The sequence below is a fragment of the Vulpes vulpes genome, chromosome 13 (assembly GCF_048418805.1).
Source record: "Vulpes vulpes isolate BD-2025 chromosome 13, VulVul3, whole genome shotgun sequence".
Classification (NCBI taxonomy): Eukaryota; Metazoa; Chordata; class Mammalia; order Carnivora; family Canidae; genus Vulpes; species Vulpes vulpes.
The window spans coordinates 70,448,182-70,469,623 of NC_132792.1; the positions used below are offsets into that span (position 1 = coordinate 70,448,182).

A 21,442-nucleotide genomic window follows, 5' to 3' on the forward strand; every position below is an offset into this window, starting at 1 on the left:
AGGATCTGGTTGATGTATATACAACAAGCCTGTTTCTGTTTCACCACCTGTGGACCCAGTGGGAGTCACCTAAATGTTGTGTCACCATGGTGGAATTTCAAGTAGGAATCGCAAGTATTACTGTCAACCTAAACAACGAGGATGGTTCATAGTGGGGTCCGGAGCCTACATTTCCCCTAATGTCTAGGCTTCTCCTTAGACATTTAGGCCCTGAAGGATAATTAAGTCTCTTTAGTATGAAATGTACTGGGATAGGACCGCTCAGGACTGTGTTCTCTTGTCCTCACAGATCTGCTATACATTGTGCACAAGAATATACTGAGCAGATTGTCAGTCATAAGCTAAACAACCACCCAACCTCAATTCTGATCTAAAAATAAGGCACAGACTTAAAATAGACCATGACTTGAAAAGAGCTGGGATTTGAAAAACAAAACAACTGTTTTCCAAACAGAAACACACATGGACTGATAACAAAAATCAAAAATAAGGCTAGGTGACACTTATGTGGCACTGTGTTCCAGGCACTGCTCAAAGCACTTTGCAGATGATCAGGCTGACAAAGCATGGCCAGGCCACCTCCCTGCTCCATTAGTGGCTCTAGTGCTGGAAGGTCTGCAGCAGCACCATCAAGGCCATAGGATAAGTCGGTGGGATGCTATGGACCAAGGAGTCTGGCTTGTCGTGACCTCGCCCTTATGTTAAAATAATCATGCTTAATCAATAGCTCATCCGAAAGACAGGGGGGTGTGACGTCACGGGTTAGCGCAGGTATGTTCCGTGGAATGACTCCATTATAATTTGGGGAGACGATGCTAACCGTGGGTCTTCCCCACCAACAGGGGGAAGGAGAAAAAGGAAAGTGGTGTCATTCATGCTGCAAAACTGCTTCTTCTGCTGTCGCATCCCCCTTCTCCGAAGCAAACCCGTCCGTGGCCCTCGCAGCGCCAGCCCCGCAGCGCCCGCACAGATGTGCGCAGCTTTCGCACCCAGGACACCGGCGTGAGGAGGAGCCCAGAGTTTGCCTGCACCTTCGGCGGCCAAGAGCCCGTTCATTTCCGAGGCTCGGGAAGCGGAGTCCCGCCCGCAAGGGTCAGACAGCCCGGCCCCGGGGTCTCGGTTCCACTTTCCCAAGTCGCCGAGGCGTTCGGCAAAGTTGGCTCCGAGGCCGCCCCGGCAGCCGCGCAGCGCGGACCTGCCCCGCCTGCACGAGCTCCCGCCCGGCGGCGCCCGAGGGCACGGGCCGGCCCGCAGGTCCCGGAGGGGGCCCCGGGGCAGGCACCGGAGCAGGCACCGGAGCAGGCACCGGAGCAGGCACCGGAGGGGGCCCCGGGCGCGCGGCGCGGGAGAGGCGGCGGCCGAGGCCACGGCGCCGCAGGGGGACCGCGGGGGAACTTCCCGAGCCTGCGGATCCGCGTCTCCTGCGAGCTCCCGGCCGGCGACCCGGGGATGCTGGGACCCCCCCCCCCCCCCCCGAACGCAGCCCCCGCGGCGGGAGCCCGGCGAGGAGGAGGAGGGGGAGGGGGAGGGGGAGGGGAGGGGAGGGGGAGGGGGCGGAGCGCAGCCCGGGGCCCTCGCCCACCCGCTCCCCGGCAGCAGGCGGCAGGCCCCGCGCCCCCCCCCCCCCCGGGGCCGAGGCTCCGAGGCTCCGAGGCTCCGAGGCGGACCCCCCCGGCCGCCCGCCCCCGGCGCAGCCTTACCTCGGCCGCGCTGCCCGGTCCCGGAGGTGCCGCCCCTGCCGGCGCCGAGCTCCCGGGGTCCGCGGGGAGGGGGCCGCCGCCGAGTCCTCGCGCCGCCCCGCGGGGCCGGGGGGAGCCGAGCCGGCGGGCCGGGGGCGCGGGGCCGTGGAGGGCCGTGGAGGGCCGTGGAGGGCGGCGGGCGGCGGGCGCGAGGGCTGGGGCCGCGCCGAGGGGAGGGCTCGGGCGGGCTTCGCGGAGCGCGAGGGAGGGAACTTGGAGCGACTTGCCGCGGCCCAGAGCGCGTGTCCCCGCCGAGTGCACGCCCCGCCCCCCGCGCCCCGCCTCGCCCCGCCCCCATCGGGCGCCCCGCCCCCGCGCGCCCCGCCCCCTCCGAGCCCCTCCCGCGCGCCCCGCCCCGCCCCCCACCGGGCGCCCCGCCCCGCCCCCTCCGAGCCCCTCCCGCGCCCGCCCCATCGGACGCCCCGCCCCCGCCCCGCCCCCTCCGAGCCCCTCCCGCGCCCCCGCCCCCGCTCCCACCTCCAGCCCCTTCCAGACTCCGCGGCCGCCCCCGCCCGGTGCGAGCCTCCACCCGACCTCACGGCCCAGACCCGACCCCTGCGGGCGGGGCCCCTGGAGTCCGCGTTGCGGCTGCGATCCCCGCCCCTGGCAGCCCCCCGGGGGTCGTGCAGCCCCACATATTCCATGCACTCGCTTCTACACACCCAGTGCACCCTGCTGAGCGTTTCTAGACCTCATTTCTGAAGGCATTTTCTGAGGCTCCAAAGCTGTTTGGAGAAAACAGTAAAGAATATAGGAAAACATCCCAAGCGCGGTGTGCAGCCCCTGCAGCCTGGGCCGCCTGATGTTTCCGAATTAACTAAATGTTTGGGGGGCGCATCATCATTCAGGTCGTAATGTGTGGTTTCCTCATGCTTTTTCTTTAGATTTGCTTAATCACCCGGTGGGTTTTTCGAGGGTTTTGTTGTTGGAGGAATGCGGAGCACATTCTGCTTTAGTTTTTCACCATTGGGAACTCTAGTGGATGAAATCCATATTTATCAAAACGAATGAATGAGACACAAACTCACAACATAATTGCTTCTCCGAAATATTTGGCAGAGGTTTCTTTATACCTTTTGCACACTGGAAATAAGATTGCATTCATCCCATTTCCTCAGATCGTCTGTATTTGAATGGTGTGCCTCGTTTCATGCCAGTTCAGAGATTGTCAAATAAATAAAACTCAGACTCCCACAATAACTTTCTGGCTATGTACAAGAGAACCATTTTAAGAAAGTGACAGGATACCGGGTTTTGAATGGAACTTTCCTTTGCAGACTAATGCATTCCATGTGATGATCACCCATTATGTTGTGGTCTTCACTAAATCCAAAAGTCGTGTGATGGTAGAATGAAGTTATTTTCCATCGTTCGCATAGCAAATCGGAACTAAGTTCTCTCACCCCAAAGTAAGCTATTAAAAAAATTAACTTCTTTGTCCCAACCCCTTACTTTTGGGAATCACGTGGTCACAGCATGTAGGCACACTTTCCCTGCCACTGCAGGACATGTGACCCAGGCCTGCCAGTCAGAGTGCCTCTCAGCCCCTGCATAGGCAGGGAGGAGGGGAGACATACATGACCCTATTTGGGTGAATAGGGGTCCTTTTCGCCAGCTGATATTGCAGTTTCTGAGAGGGTGTCATGAAAGCCTGTAGCAGTTGGAGGTGGCCCATCAGGAAGTAAGAGCCGGGCACCTGGGTGGCTCAGTGGTTGAGCATCTGCCTTTAGCTCAGGTAGTGATCCCAGGATTCTGGGATGGAGTCCTACATGGGCTGGCTCCCCAGAAGGAGAAGCAGGCTCCCTCTGGAGCCTCTCTCTCTCTGTGTGTCTCTCATGAATAAATAAATTAATTTAAAAAAAAAAAAGATAAAGGGCAAACCAGAAGAAAGCCAACTGAGCACTAGACAGGAAGAGTCCCAATGGCATTAATGAGCCCTTCCAGGAAGCCATCTCTGAAACGAGTCAAAACCCCTGGATTTCTAAAGAAATGCACCAATAAATTGTCTTTTTAGCTTATTGGAAGTTAGATTTCTTTCCAAAATACTCACTTAAAAGCCATGAAAGATTCTTACAGGATCCAGGCTCTGAAAATCAGGGATATAATCAATGAGTCCTAGTTTTTCTGTCACCTAAATGGTTTCTTCATAATAAAATACGTGCCAAGAAGGTCACTTAGTGCGAAGCCTTAACTTACTGTTTTGTTTTTTTTTTTTTAAATATTTTATTCGGCAGCCCCAGTGGCGCAGCGGTTTGGCGGCATGATCCTGGAGACCCTGGATCGAGTCCCACCTCAGGCTCCCTGCATGGAGCCTGCTTCTCCCTCTGCCTGTGTCTCTGCCTCTCTCTCTCTATCTCTCTGTGTCTCTCATGAATGAATAAATAAAATCTTAAAAAAAAAAGGATTTTATTTATTTTTTTCATGAGAGACACAGAGAAAAAGACAGAGACATAGTCAGAGGGAGAAGCAGGATCCCTACAGGAAGCCCAATGCAAGACTTGATTTCAGGACCCCAGGATCACTACCTGAGTCAAAGACAGATGCTCAACCACTGAGCCAACCATGTGCCCCGGAAACCTTAACTATTAATAGGACTAAGGTTCTCATTCAAGGTGTTACTATTGCCCAGTATACGTTTAATATTTTCACGTTGCCCCCCACCATTAGAACCAAAAAATTAATAAAAGATTTGGTTAGAAAACCAGAGAGAAAACAATAATATGTCTAAACCATTACATCCCAGTAAATTTTTTGTCTTGTCCCTTACTCCAATGAAACGTGCCTTCATAATCCCCAATATTTAGTGATATAGGACATTTTCCTCTTTTCTGGACTGAAAAATTTTAGGGCCTGAAACAGACTTTCAGGGACTGTTGAAATCGGTTTGTTGTGCTGGAATTTTATTGTGTTGCATATTGTTCAGGAGAAGTGGGCCATTGGCCTATGCTTGGAATTCCTTTGTTCCACAGAAAGTCTCCACAAGTATGTAACAATATTTGGCTAGTACCCTAACAAGCATCCGTACACTGATCAGTATGTTGCGTTACTCCCAGGTCACTCTGAGCAGTAAGAGTTTGGGTAGCAAGGGAGTGGGTCAGACAGACATGAAGACATTGCCCTGAGCTTCTGATTGCAGGAGGGTTTTCTAAAGGGAAAAGAGGGGCGCCTGGGTGCCTCAGTTGGTTAAGCGGCACAGGTCCGGATCTGTCAGAGGCCTGGGATCTGGCTCCTTGCTCAGCAGGGGAGTCTATATGAGGATTCTCTCTCCCTCTGGTTCTGCCCTTCCCCCTCGCACTCTGAGCTCGCTCTCTCTCTCTCTCTAAAACAAGTACATCTTTAAAAACAAATAAAGGGAAAAGTTTTTTCACTAGTTTTTCTTCAGATGGGGGTACCGCAACTAGTGAAATTTCATTCGTGAAAGCCCGTGAGCTGAATAGTAGTAGATCATAAATAGACTAGAGCCCCACTAAAAGCACAAGTAGTTGAACCCTCTCCAGAAACCTGACAGCGTAGCTTAGAAGAAAAAGAAAAGTTAGTTCTGGAATCCAGGCCCAGCTCTGAGTGACACTTGTTTAAAATGATTGGCTCTGATCCTCCAAGGGAAATTTTCAGCCCAATGTTCAGGGTTGCTCCACATCCTTGTGCTGGATCCACGTAATGTCTGTGCCATGTCCTTGCCCTCGAGTGGTCCAAAAATCTCTCATTTAACCTGGGCTTTCATCTGTCCACAGCCCTCTCCTGGAAAAAACGGATACACCAATAATTTTCAAACCACGAAACAATCGCCTGGAGTGCTCCTAACAGCACCCGGTTAGGGGGGAGGGATGGTCAAGTATCTAGTTTTTAGAAGTTCTCCCAAGAGTTTGACATCAGCCGGGGTTAAGGTAAATGTCTCTGAATTTGTGCTTTGCATTCCACAGAAAAAAACTTTGAGAGGCCATCTGATCAGACTCCATTGACTTGGAATTGTTTGTAAAACTAAAGGTATTGATTGAACAAACTCCATTTGTCTTTTTTCCTGAACAGCCCCTAGCTCTTCCGAGGTTATAGAAAAAGCAGTGAGGAATGTTTCTTGGGAGGAGCAGGGCGGGTTTGCCAGAAGCAATCACACTGTAAAAGGACAGCTCACAGCAAGGCAGAGATAAGAGAATCACTAACTAGAAAAGCATTGTCAGTTATCACCGGAAGAGCCTACTCCACCAGAGGCAACAGCCCCTGGCATTATCTCTTATTGCATATTTCACAGTTTGTTACATGTTCATACTGATGATCAGAGAAATCAAAACAATTGAATTATGTTCACGAATACTGACCTGCATCATTTAATACTACTAACAGCTATTATTTATTGAATATTTGGTCTGCGCTACGCAATATACGTGCCTCACTTTTAATTGTAGCACTGGCTCTAAACGTCAATATTTTAACCCTCGTTTTATGAACAAGAAGTTCAGGCCCAGGGAAAGTCAGTGGTGTATCCAAGGTCACTGAGTTAGTAATCAAAGGATTCAAAGGCTGGTCCATGTGACCTCAAAGCCTATATATTTTTATTCTAAACCAAACTTGCCTCGGAGTCATACAAATCATCTATTTAATAAATACTGCCTGGCCACATGTGACTATTTAAATTTAAATTAATTAAAATTGAATTAGATGAGGGGCACCTGAGTGGCTCAGTGGTTGAGCATCTGCCTTTGGCTCAAGTTGTGATCCTAGGGTTCGGGGATCAAGTCCCACATCGGGCTCCCTACAGGGAGCCTGCTTCTCCCTCTGCCTGTGTCTCTGCCTCTCTCTGTGTGTCTCTCATGAATGAATAAATAAAATCTTTTCCAAAAAGTTGAATTGGATGAAGACTTCAGTTTCTCAGTCACACGAGGCACTTTTCAAGTGTCCAATAGCCATGTATCGCCGATGGCTACCCCATTAGCACAGATAAAAAAAATTTCCATCATTATTGCAGAAAGTTCTATTTGCTCTGATGCTTCACATATTTGTATCACTAATGAAGAAAGGCACTGTTCACTGTGATTGAATTTTTCAAGTAAATTGCTCCAACTGTTTTGATGGATTTCTTTCTAAAATATGTAATACATTTATGTTCCTGTGTCTTAATCTGTTTGAACTGCTATAACAAAAATACCATGGATTGTGTGGCTCATAAATAGTAGAAGTTCATTTCTCATAGTTTGCAGGTTGGGAAGTCAGAGATCAACATACTAAAGATTCAGTGTTTGGCGAGAGCCTACTTGTTCACCGATGGACATCTCACTCTGTCCTTAAGTGTCAGAAAGGAGAAGGGAGCAGAGGGCTCTCTGGGGTCTCTTTTATGTGGGCACTAATCCCACTTATAAGGGCTCCAGGCCCATGACCTAATCACTTCCAAAGGCCATGCCTACTGATAACATCACTTGGGGAGGTTAGGATTTCAACGTTTGACTTTTGGGGTAGGCAACATGAATCGCAGCCTGTCTTTGTCAGTAAGGCACACAGACTGGAATGCCTATTTATTTAATACCTCAGTGGACCCAAATGGCATGCTGTGGAGCTTCTGCTTCTCTTTCCTCTTCTGGCATCTCTCTGCCCATCTTCACTTCTTGTTTCTCTGTCTGCCACATTACAGGGCTCATTGATGTTCTGCCCCAACATGTTTTTATTTCTGTCTATTTCCCAACGCATTCTTCCTATGCGTTGTCTTCCAATTCCATGTTCCCAGCCACCGCTAAGTCACCAGGGACTCCAGAATTTTGATCCCCAACTTCCAGATCATTTTCTAACCTTCAGAGCAGGTTTTTTTTTTTTTTCTTTTTCCTGCCCTCTATTCGACTAGTGCTACTCAGAGTACTGTCTGTAGACCAGCAGTACTCTGTGAGTTGACTATTATTCTGGGACAAGATGAGGTTAGAAAGTGGAAGCTGGGATTCAAGAAGTTTTATAGCAATTTGCCATTTTTGGAACATTATATTGCATTGTATGGTATAGTATGTATGCAAAAAATGGACTGCAATGGATCAGAGATTAAAAACAAAGCAACAAACCCAAATGCTGTACCTGACTCCATCTGGCTATCTCCTACACCCCTAATGCTCATCTACCACCTGTTAATAACTAAGGTTATCCTTACAAAAGTTCTCAAGAAGCTGAAAGACAAACAAGAAAAGGGAGTCAGTCTAGATGTTAGCAGGAGCCAGAAATGCTACTACAAAGAACACAGATAAAGGACAAGCTGATATTGTTGGCACCCAGGAGCTGGAGCTGATGATGAAATGCCCCCTGGATGCTAAGACCATGGAGGGCTCACAGATGAACTGAATGAACTGATTTTCCTAGTCTGTTATTGACACCAAACACAATAGAAAATGTCCTGAGAAAGTCTAGATTGCCAAATATTGTGTATAATGAATTAATTATGCAGAGGAGCTCGAAACTCTGCAGGTCCTTCCCAGCCATAAAACTGATCTATGCTTCAACACTGAGATGTAGTGTGTTTGCTTTTACAAAATCAATACACCAACTCTTGTTATCATTTGGCTCAGAACTTTTGCTTGCTTCCATATTTTCAAAACTTAAAAGGATTAAGCTGCCAGAATTTGTTTGCATGGTATATGGAATACTAGGTTAATATATACACCTTCCGGGGCACATGGGTGGCACAGTCAGTTGTGCATCCAACTCAATTTGGCTCAGGTCGTGACCTCAGGGTCATGGGATGGAGCCCCATTTCAGGCTGCACACTCAGCATGGAGTCTGCTTGGAATTCTCTCTCCCTCTTCCTCTCCTTTTGCTCCTCCTGCTCATGTTCTCTCTCTCTCTCTCTCTCTCAAATAAATAAATCTCTAAAAAAAATATGTATATATACCTTCTGTACTCTCATGATATGGAATAATATACCAAATATATGGAACATTTTTAAACTATTTGTGGCAAGGTAAGCTTAGAACATTAAGCTACTTACTTAATAGAAATATAATCCATTTCGTGCACAGCTCACTAATTCTCATTTTCCCTGGAACCAAAATCAGAAGTGGCATGAATAACTGAAATCTCTAATTTAATTCAAACCTTGTCCTAATCAAATATTAAACCAGTTCATTAGTAGCCAGAAAAATGAACTAATTTGAACTTTCTCCTCCTTTTTACCATTATATAGTAAAGATGCTAACAAGCAAAAATAGGAAATAAGCAGGAGAGAACAAGGAGAAAAGGACAAGTGAGAGACTATTAGGTATCTGAGCCACAGATGGTACTGATACATAATAGCTATTTTGTTCTATTTAAAAAATAGAAAAAATGCTTAAAGTAGGTATAAAGACATGAGTCTAAGGGTTCAATGAGTGTTTTTTCCCTGTGAGCTCGTTTTAAAGTGTATGTTATGGCTTCTAAATGTTTGGTAAAAATATATTCAGAATTTTGTGTAGGCATTTTATTTTTTAGTCACCTGGTATTAATCTGAAGGATGAGAAATGGTATTTCTGACATTTGCAAAAATCACCTGTAAATTATTAGGAACTTTTAACAAAATGTCAGAGTGCTTTTGGTATAGATGTGAATTTTAGCTCATTCACCCACTCATTCCTCCCTCACTTATTCTGTCACCAAATCTCTCATTTTCAATGTTTTCACTCATGCATCTAGTCATTCACATCTTACCTGGGCTTAGTACAATAGCTTTCCTGGTTCGTTGTGTAATCATACAAACCAGTCAAACACATTCTTTATTACCTCTTCTATATTATTCTTCCGTTCCCCAAATTGGTAAAAATCAATCTTCTGAGCAGTACTTCAGTGACTAATTCATTTTATTTATTCACGAGTTATACATACTTTAAATTTTCCGCTAGATTCACCACCAGCAGTCAAGACTCCTAAGTAGATATTCCTTTAGCACATCAGGTTTGCAAGTTGCCAGCTAGTTTGTCATAGAAGAGGAATGAGGTAGAGGAACAGGAGAAAGGTTAGTAAAAGACAGAATGGAGTGATAAAGAGAATATCTCTATTGCTCAGCTCACTATTCCAAGCAATCCAAATTCTTTGTCCAAACTCCACCAGAGAATATACAGGAAGACTAAATCATAGTATGTCTAAATCTTTTGGGAAAAAACAAATCAGCATATGTTGCCAATTTGCTGTTGCTGATAGAACAGAAGTATGGATACGCATGGTCAACACAGGCTACAAAAATGTTGACATGTAATTAATGGCATTTATCAATATGCACATCTCCCGTGACACTCTGTGCTTTCTACTTAGCTGTGAGTTGGGAGTTTTATGCAAAGTAGCAAAGAGAAAATTTAAATACTAGCATAATTTTCTCATGATCATTAACCATAATAATCCTCTGAATTTTGGATCGGCTGGGTTCCCAAACTCTTAGTAAATATCTTAATCATGGTGTTCTTAGAAGGTCTTCCTATGTTACATTTGATTAGATCGCCTATTTCTCAGAACTTAGACCTTACTATGCATTCGGGTGTCTCCTCATTAACCTCATTAAGATTGTAAGCTAAATGAGAACAGGGGATGCAGATAACTCCTCTTGTGAAATTTCTCACACTACTTAGCAAAATCAGAGCACCTGACAACATTTCATCAGATAGTCACTGAGATAAATCCATGCTCTGATAGTGGTGTAATTATTATGTCACTTTATATTTGTCAACTTTCAATGCCTAGGAACTGGTCTAAAGTTCTATACTGCGGCATTTCTTGCATGAGCAAGTGGAGAACAGAAAGTGCTATCAGGCTCGAGAAGTCCCTAATCTGCATGCAGCTCCCAACAGTCAGCAGGGCACTTTTCCCACCTGGCAATGCACATCAGAATCCAGGAGAGAATGAAAATGGGGAATTACAGGAAGATCTAGCTCTTTCTTGGATTTGAAAAGATTCATAAAGCCACATTGTTAAGGATGTGAATAGCAAAATATTCTTGTTAATTTCCCATGTGCAAGGTGTTATTTTTTCTCTAAATGAAAATATTATATTTGAGAAAATAGAGTTGCGATGACAGTTTTAGTAGCAAAGAAGATGTGAATCACCCAGAAGAATGGTGGAGGTGGTAGGGAGTCACAGTAAAATGGGCTTTTCAGAATACTGGAAAGCTGGAAGCAGAGCGGTTCTTTGGGCATACTTAACAGCTGACTCTGCTTTTTTTCCCCCAGTAGTACAGGCCTTGCTAATATTTTCTAGCCCCCAACCCACCAATTTTATTCAGATGTAATTGACGTATAACATTGTATAAATTTAAACTGTACAACATAATGATCTGATACATGACCATACTATGAAATGATTCCCACACTAAGTTCAGTTAACATCCATCACCTCACATAGTTGCAAATTTTTTGTCTTGTGATGAGGGCCTTTAAGGACCTCTCTTAGGAACTCTCAAATACACAATACAATATTGTTAACTGTAGTTACAGGCTGTATATTACCTCCCAGAACATATTTATATTCTAACTGGAAGTTTGTTCCTTTTGACCACGCTCTCTTCTGCCCTGCCCCCTGGCAACAACCAGTCTGTTCTCTGTTGATAAGAGTTTCAGTTTTTAAGATTTCACATATAAGTGACAGCACACATTATTGTCTTTCTCTGTCTGACTTATTTCATCTAATATAATGCACTCATAGTTCATCTGTGTTATTGCAAAGGGCAGGATTTTCTTTCCTTTTTTTGGCTGAATAATATTCCTTTGTGTATATATACCGCATTTCCTTTGGCCATTCTTTTGTGATGGATGCTTAGATTGTTTCCATGTCTCAGCTATTATAACTAATGCTGCAATGAATGGGTGCACATATCTTTTTGAGTTAGTGTTCTTATTTCCTTTGGATAAATACTCAGAAGTGCAATTGCTTGATGATGTGGTATTTCTATTTGTAATTTCTTGGGGCCACTCCATACTGTTTTCCATAGTGGCTGCACCAATTTACATTCCTACCAACAATGCACAAGGGTTTTCTTTTTTCCCCAGCCTCTCCAACACGTATTTCTTGTCCTTTTGATGATAGCCATTCTGATAGATGTGAGGTGATGGCTTCTTTTGGTTTTGATTTGTATTTCCCTGAGATTAGTGATGTTGTTGAGCATCTTCTCGTGTATTTGCTGGCTATTTGAATATCTTCTTAGGAAAAATGTCTATTCAGGTTCTTTGCCAATTTTTAAATTGGATTATTTGTGTGTATGTTTTGTTGTTGTTGAGTTGTATGAATTCTTTATATACTATGGATAGTAACCCCTTATCATAGATACAAATATTTTCTTGCATTCCATGGATTGTCTCTTTATTCTGCTGATCATTTATTTTGCTATGCAGAAGGTTTTTAGTTTTATGTAGTCCCACTAATTTCTTTTTGTGTTGCTTATGCTTTAGGTGTCATAGCCAAAAACAAAAAAGTAAAAAACATTCCCAAGTCCAATGTCAAGGAGTTTTCCTTATGTTTTGTTCTGGGAGTTTGATAATTTCAGGTCTTACATTTAAGTCTTACATCTATTTTGAGTTAATTTTTGCAAGTGGTTTAAGATAGAATCTAGTTTGTTTGTTTGTTTGTTTGTTTGTTTCTTTCTGTCTTTCTTTCTTCCTTCCTTTCTTTTCCTTTTTTCATGTGAATATCCAATTTTCCCAGCAAGACTTACTGATGAAACTCTTTTCTCTATTGAGTAACCTAAAATTCACTAGGAACCACAAACACCGGAATAGTCAAAGAAATCCTGAGAAAGAAGAATGGAACTGGAAACATCCCACTCTTTGATTTTTGAGCTATATCAAAAAGCTATAGTAATCCAAACAGTATGGTACTGGCATAAAAACAGACACCTTGACCCATGGGTGGAGCAGAATTGACTGCTCAGAAATCAACCCATGCATATCTGGTCAATTAATATTTGGAAAAGGATTCATTCTTACTGGAGGAAAGACAGTTTTTCCAATAATATTTTCTTAAGTCATAATTTTAGATGTGAGCTTCAAATACAACAGGACATATGCAGAGGAGGTAATGAGCTTGTAAAATCCTGAAAGATGCTTTCCTCCATGGGTATGGGCTATCTGTAGCTCCATCTAGGCAGCTATATACACAGTATACAATTTATATTCTTGGTTAGTTAAAATCGACTAATTAAAATGAATATGTACCCATACACACTCATTTCCTACCAGTATATAGCCCATCTGATATGTTGCACTTTCCACATAGCTTTATAAATACAGAAAGATTATCTTATATAAACAACTACTCCTTAACTTGCATTGAGCTAATTTGTTGATGTAATAGATAATAAATCTGTTTTCCTGTGCCTCTGCTTCTAAAAAAAAGATTTAAGTTCAAAAGTATACATATTTTTTCTGATATGTCAGGTAACAAATTTCAATGTTTCAATTTTTAATGTGGTTGAATAATGTTTAAAAGATACTGTTATATGACTGAGAAATAACCGAGGACATATAATTCACATGAAAGATCATATGCTATTATGAAAGCTTTTATGCCACTAATTTAGCATAAAATAATTTTAGCTTTCCTGAATGATGATTTTTTTAGAGCCTGAAATGTCACTACAAAATCTTCTCTTATTTTGAGACATAAGACTCATATAAGCAGTATAAATTTTTAATGCTTATGGTTTATTTGCAGACAGTTTTGACTATAAAAGTATTTAATTTTTGATGCTGGTAATATTATATTTTGTGCTTTCTCCCTCACTTCTATTTTATTCACATGTATCTTAAGTACATAATTTACTTTTTTATTGTTATATTTATTTTTATTCTCAACTAAGAAAAATGATTGGTAAGGACCATTATATATTTTGATAGAATGGGTTATAATAGATTTACAAGACATCCATAAAAGTTTCAAGACTATTTAACTAAGGACTGGCACTGAAGCTTAAAATTATTTAATATCCCTCTCTACACTCTGGTTTCTGCAGGGATGCCACACAAAACCAAATGGCCTCCAGTGCCCAACTCCACAGGTGGCACTCCCTGGAGAAGTGCACACAGCAACCCTGGTGCTAGAAATTTTTATTTTGTGATTTTCCCCTTATCTTTCTTCACACAGACTCTGCTTTTCTCTCTGGTGCAATAGATCTAATGCTCTAACTCTAAGTGTACTATAAATCACTTTGCAAAATGTTATAAGACATGAGTAAATAACTGTTGTTCGTAAGCTTCTATCTGCCTATCTCTATGTATGAACACATATTAATAATTACATGGGAAAGCCCTTGCTGTTCTTAATGATTGAATCTTTTAAAGGACAAAACTATTTAAATGGAGAAGCTTATTATATTTAAGAGACTGTTTTAATAAATTATTGCATGAGGAATAGATTGGGCCATGTAGGTTGCAATTTTCTGCCCTAACTGCAATGCTAGAGTAAAGCGATTGCATAATTTATGGAGATGTGCCCATCTATTATGAGTTTGGTCATATGAGAGATTTTCCAATGATCTACTGAAATTGTAGAGAGCACATTGTGCATCTAATGCAAAAGGGCTGGAAGGAGTCAGAGTTATCAGCAAATTATAAGATGTCATTTCAATCCATGGGTAATTTTTTATTTCCTTAAGTAATAGAATATACACATGAAAAAACTGGATAACAAGGCCAAATAAATATAATGCAAGATCAGTTTCAAATAAGTACCAAACAGATGCTGTATGGAGAAGTCAGATGGAGGCTGATTATAAAATTTCCTTGAGGAAATGAAATTTTAATGTGACTTTACAAAAAGATAGGGTTAAAAAGAGGAGCATAGCATTTTTCTGTTAGAGAAATTATAATTGTAAATAAAATAAAGAACTGATAACTGCTCTAAGGGTCTATGGTGAACAAATATTTAAAACAGGAAGTTAACTTCAGAAATGACGAGAATAAGAATCATCAGTGAATGACACACCAGCCAGTTGGATGACTGCTTCTAAACAATGTTTCCAAAGATTCTAGATGGTCATAAGAGAGTCACTGATCTTTTAGTACTAACTTGAATATAAAATATTGTTGCTGAGTACTTTTTACCTCTGTTTTTTTAAATATTTTATTTATTTATTCATGAGAGACACACAGAGAGAGGCAGAGACATAGGCAGAGAGAGAAGCAGGCTTTCTGCAGGGAGCCTGATGCCTGACTCAATCCCAGGACCCGGGATCATGACCTGAGCCAAAGGCAAATACTCAATCACTGAGCCACTCAGGTGCCCCCTTTTTGACCTCTATTGATGGGCATAATTAAATGGTAAAATAAGATTTTTAAAAGTAGGAATAGGCAGGATTAATAGAAATATACAGTAATATGAATCATAATTATGTGATTTAATGTTCAAAAAATTTTTATATAAAACAGATGTTTTAAAATTGTACATAAAAAACAACTTTGAGATTTTAGAGTAAGGAAAAGTTTTAGCCTATTTTTAAGATCATCTTAATTTTATATTCAGATTAGTATGTCTAATATTACTATAGATATAGCAAAATAATAGTAAGCCCTCATGAATCCTCAAGATCCCAAAGAAAATAAACCAATAGATCTTTAAGATCCTCTTAATTCTCAAGACTAAATACAAAAAGAATTCTTTTTCTTATTAGTGAAATTGATGAGGTCATTGAAAGTGTCAGGAAAACTAAACCAAATATTTTGATGACTTCTTAGAGCTATTTTTTAAAAAATGTAATAAGTGAGGCATAAACTCTGGGTGCACTGTACACATTAATTTATGACTCCGATAGTAGAGAAATTATGTAACCTGGAGTAGAAAAGTTGTACATTTCCTGTTGTAAGCAAATCTGGTATAGTCACAACTCAGAATTCTTTCTTTTTGTCTTTCCTGATAGATAGGTCTGATTCATTCTGTATACTCCCATGAATAAATGACTTCAATAAACCTAAAGGCATTTTCCCCACATTTATGGGATTGGAACACTCTTAGCAGAGGTAAAAGGGATGCAGAAACATGCTTATTTAAAAGTTTTTATAGATAACATTCTGTTTCTTTAAGCAAATAGACATGAATTATTCAGAATGGATTTCAACATATTGTGTGTTTATCGTGAGATATTTGTAAAAAGAATAAAGCATCTAAGTTACATGAGACACTAACTACACCCTGAGCAATGAAGGACTTACTGGATTTTTCCACATGTTGAGGTAAACCACATAATGTACAAGTAGTAGGATAAACCCAGCCACAAATATGCCTGCAGAGTTCCAGCTTCTGGTCATTTCACTTGGATTTCTTTCCCCTGCACTGATAAGAAAAGCTTCAGAACACTTAAAAGAGAATCTAAGAATTATATTTTATAGCAGAGAAATTCCAGGTGTTTGAAAAGATGAGTTGGGTGGCAGCAATAGTATATTGTTGGTGCTTCACCAAATGACAGGCAGATCATTTATAACAATTTAACTGATCCAAGATGAAAGAATCTAAAACATTTTTTAAGAAATGTAAAATATTGATATGCTGAAGATAATGTTTATATGATTGTGTATAAATAGATTTCATGAAGAAAGATGGGATCTCAGCAGTTATGTACTCAGCATACTACAAGCATAAATTACATGTAAGGTTTTTACAATAACAAGTCAGAATTAGGAGGGTGACACTAGAGGAAGAATGCAGAAAGAATGAGTATATCATAAAAAAAAATGAGCATATCATATCATAGTGAATTTACTAATTCAGTAGTTTGACAAATGACTCAAGCGCTCAAGCAACATACACTGCAAAGTTTCTCTACAGTGATACAACAGGAAACAAGTAGACCAGGTTCTTGTACTGTGTTCTCATGGTAGGAGAGCAGAAGCAATCAAATAATAAAAATGCATAAGATCATTTTATATGATGATGACTGTTCTTGTTTTCCACAGAATGATGCTATAGAAAGCCAGTGACTGCAGAGAGGTAGGGCTGAGTTAGATCAGGTGGTCAGGAAAGTCTCCTTCGGAAGATGATGTCTGAGGAACCACCCATGCAAAAATGAGGGGATAGTGTATTCCAAGCAGAGGGAATGGCTATGCAAATACCCTGAGGGAGGAATGAGCTAGGTGTATTTGAGAAAAAGGAAGACAAGTACATTGGATCCCGACTTACAATGGTCTAACTTATGAATTTTCAACTTTACAATGGTTTAAAAGCCATATCCAATTTCAGTGGAAACCGTACTTTAATTCTGAATTTGGCTCTTCCTGGGCTAGTGATATGCAGTAGGTTCCTCTGTTGTGATGGTGGGCAGGGGCAAAGAGCCACAGCTTCCAGGCAGTCACGTGATCATAAGGGCCACGCTTGTAACCATTCTGTCCCCATGCAACCAGTGTACTTTCTTTCAATACACTGTACAGTAAATTACATGAGAGAATTAATACTTTATTATAAAATGGACTTTGTTTTCAATTATTTTTGCCTAACGGTAGGCTAATATAAGTGTTCTAAGCACCCTTAAGGGTGCTTAGATGAGGCTAAACTATGATGTTTAGTAAGTTAGGTGTATTATACACATTTTTTACTTCTTATATTTTCAACTTACAATGAGTTAATTGGGACATACCCCATGGTCTACGTCCAGGATGACCTGCACAACTAGATACTAGTGATCAAGGAAAAGTTGGAGGTGAGGCTGGGGAAGAGATAAGGCCTTGGTAAGGAATTTACATTTTATTCTGCATGCCTCCTGAAAGCTGTATAATCTGCCTTATGTTCCTGCAAGACTATTCTAGCTGAGATGTGACAAATTTGCAAGAGGTGGTGGGATAGTTAAGAATGAAAGCTGGGTGACTAGCTTGGAAATTTCACAGTGGTCTAGGGAAGCAGATGGTGGCTTGCACCATGGTGGCAATAATTAAGATGCAGGAACATTTAATAAATTTGAGTTGTATTTCTGAAGCAGAGCCAATAGGACTTGAAAATGGATTGTATATTAGAGATAGGATGATATAAAATAAGGAAAAATGGTAACCCTACTGATAAATACTGACAACAGAAAATGCAACATAATGTAGCCTAAAGAAGTACTAAAAGGAAAAGTCCGGAGGGTCAGATAATCTCAGCCTTTGATCTGAGAGGATGTGTAGTCCAATCACATATTCAAAGTGCCTACTTCATCATGGGCTGATGGCCTCTGCTTAAGCACTGTAGTGATGAAAACACCCTGGCAAACCATTATTTCACTAATGAGGGCCCACCTCATTCAGCAGTTCATAAGCTGAATATGAGATAGTTTTGATTCTTTTTATTTCATGAAAGTCAATATGATACTGGAATGGTAGGTATATTTGGAAAAAGTTCCACTTCAAAGTCTGAGAAATAGCCTTTCCCTTGCTTTCTGTTTTGCCTCATTTTTATTATCACATTTTATTTATTTATTTATTTATTTTTTATTATCATATTTTAAAGATAGCAAACATAATTTCTTAGGGAATCATTGGATTAACAAATGCAATTCTACTTCTCCATATATGCCCCAAAGAAATGTGTAGATACATGAACCAAAAGACATTCACAGGAATGCTCAAAGCAGCAGTACTTGTAAGAGTCAATCACTGGCAAAAATCAATATTCTCAATAGTCGCATGGACAGGTAACTCTGGTATATTCATACCATACAATAGAATACTCTACAGCATAAAAATAAATAAGCTGCTGATATGTGCAACCACAAGGGTGAAACTCAAATGCAAAAGAAGCAAAAGATACAAAAGAATGTGTACTATGATTCCACTTATACAATGTTTAATAATAGGGTCTTTAATCTATGCCTTTACAAGTCTGGATAGAAGGGATTTCTTTGGGAGAACGGGGTAGTATTAGTAATCAGAAAGCAGCATTGAGGGCTTAAGAGGTGCTAGCAATTTGATGTTTCTTTAATAAATGGTGACTACATAGAAGTTCACTTTGTGCTCATCCAGCAAGCTTCCACTCAAGATTTGTATATTCAATTATACCTTAATGAAATATATATAAGCATATAAATCTTTACATGTTACATTTTAATTAAATATATGTAAATATATGCTGGAATGCCAGTTATATTTCAATTAAAATTGTATTAAAACATACAAAGAAAGGAGTTAAATTAACACTGCAAAATGTCTAAATATGGGATCCCTGGGTGGTGCAGCGGTTTGGCGCCTGCCTTTGGCCCAGGGTGCAATCCTGGAGACCCGGGATCGAATCCCACGTTGGGCTCCCGGTGCATGGAGCCTGCTTCTCCCTCTGCCTGTGTCTCTGCCTCTCTCTCTCTCTCTCTGTGTGACTATCATAAATAAATAAAAATAAAAAAAAAAAACCCAAAATGTCTAAATATGAACATAGTCTATTACATCTCAAGCAGCACAAAGTTTCATAGAATTGAAGGAAAACTATGAAACAGATTTTAAAGAGATCACACATCAGGTTCGGACAATAAACCAAATCTCCAAGGTGAAACTAAAGAGGTCTAAGTATAAAGTGATTCTTGTGTGTTTAAAAGAACAACAAATAGCCTATTCTGAAGTAGCCAACAATACACATAAAAGAAATACAAGGGATATTAGTGAGGAGATTGAAGTGGTTAAAAAGTAGTCTGGATAGTAGCCCCTATGTGACTCCCATTAGCTTTTAAAAAAAGAAAAGAAATAAAGATCCTGAAAATAGAATGAAAAGACCCAAACTGTCAGTCAACCTACTGCAACAATTAGACCATTTTCTGAGACAGTTTTCCAGAAGGTATCAAAAAGGATCAGTGGAGTTGAATGAAGAATTACAGTTGCTAGCCTGAAGCTATTTGGTCAGATGAAATGGAGGGATGCCACTGGCAGGAATAATGGTTGGAATCCAGCAATTTCTCCCTCACTTCCTGCCAGCCAAAGGAGAAAACAAGAGTCTGTACCATTCAGAGAACAGACAATGGAGACAATGACCTCCCTATTTGTTCTCTCTGCTTTCACCAAGAGCTGCGTCTCTAGCTTGGAGATGGCTACTTCTAGAAATTAAGGAAGAAAACTGAGTATGGGACCAGCAGAGTCTAGACAATCAGTTAACAGTGTATATGTGGGGCCTTGGGTTTGTGAATGTTATCAAAGAATCTTATCAGAGAAATATTCGTTAGGCAAAGGAAACACCTGCCGCATTCCAAATGAGCTTTATGAAATGAAAATCTGTTAGACTTTGATAAATGTAATGAAAACAATGATAGAAAGTGATATGATAACTTGCTGCTCGGTGGGGGGATAGTGCTATGTAAGATGGGGTGCGCAAGGAAGCCACTGCAGAAAAGATACTTGGAGCTGCCATATCTGAATGACACAGTGTAGCCAGCCAAGCAAGTGGAACATTCCTGGCAGGGAAAAAACTAGTGCAAAGGCTGCAATGCAAGAGTCAACCCACTGTGTTTGAAAAGCAGAAATAAAGTTAATGTAGGTATAGTCTTACTATTTTTAAAACTCTGCTAACACTACCTAATGATTTAGGCTTCTACCATTTTTGCTTCCTTTTTGAATTCTGATTTGCTATCAAATATACTTTTTCTCCAGCCTTGATGTTATTTGTAAATTTAATAAGCTTATGTTCTAGGATTTATTGAAATAATTGATAATACTTTGAATAAATCTAAATCTAGAGAAACCCCAAGAGTGTCATTCAAGATTCTACTTGAGGGTAACATTCATTAATTATCTGTTTTAGAGAGGGATTCACAAATTTACATAACTACACAATTCTTCAAGGTACCATTTTTAATAATTGTAACAAAAACTGCTGTTTATGAGCACTTAATATGTGAGGGCTTAAAATTGGATTTTACATAATTGTCTAAACAACTTTCAAAGTTATTGTGCCTTAAAATTACCTGGGCCTGGGAGTGGATGGGTGAATTAATTGCCTGATGGGTGAATTAATTACAACAAATAGGAAATAGAACAGTTAGAACTCAGACATAAATGTGAGTCCCATGGAATGCACTAGAATCTTTCATGGTTTGGTGAAAAAAGTTGTTTTCCATACTCAGTCAATTCCTAAACTAGACCCTCTATCATCAGGTGGTTTTTATCTAGAATACACCTTACCCTTTTTTTCATCTATTAGTTACCTACATATTTTTCTATGACTCTGCAACTATTATCCCATCCTTGAAACTTCTCTTTGGCTCCCACTTCAATATCCTCAGCCCTTGAGTATCTTCCTGGGTAGCTTGAGAAAAACTGACCACTCTTTCTTTTCATATAAGCTTTATTGAGGCACAATGGCTATCACTTCTCCCACGTTCATTCAGGAAAAAAATAGGTCCTCCCTGTTTTCGATCCCTTCCCCTTTTGTTCCATAGTCTATACCGCAATCAGAGAGACTTCTATGAATACTATAAATCTAATGACATCAGCCTTTTCCCATAAGCTTAAATCTCTTCAATGATTCCCTGCTGTCTTCAGCATAAAGTCCAAATTGCCCAGTCTGGCATACTATCAATGTCATGTAAAGGGATGCATGAATGAATGGTTTCTGAAATTTCTGGGCAGAATTGCTCAATAGTTAATCCTCTTCAGGCTTCTGGTATCTTTCCCATTTTCCTCAATTTCTAAAAATAAACGGTAGAAATTTGTAGACAGAATTTTCTTGGTCTTTTAAGTAGTTTGGACATGGAGATATAGACCCTGGCCAGGGCTAGGGTGAGTGAGACAACTGAGGTCCCTAGCACACACAATTTAAGGAGGCTCTCATTCACAGTAGTACTAGTGCCA

The 21,442-nt window shown here is 41.0% G+C and overlaps 1 protein-coding gene across 5 annotated transcripts in view; it reads right to left on the reverse strand.

Moving 5' to 3' along the window:
* Positions 1-21,442, reverse strand: part of FAM110B (family with sequence similarity 110 member B) — a 224,030-nt gene that overhangs the window by 142,295 nt on the left and 60,293 nt on the right. For 2 of the 5 annotated variants that reach the window (XR_011996652.1, XR_011996654.1), the window contains exon 1: positions 1,701-1,983. The exons of 1 other annotated variant lie outside the window; for it this stretch is intronic. The gene's annotated coding sequence lies outside the window, so the exon portion shown is untranslated. Of the gene's footprint in view, positions 1-1,700; positions 1,984-21,442 lie in introns of those variants that run through there. 2 more of the 5 variants (XR_011996650.1, XM_072734697.1) reach the window with 2 other exon arrangements.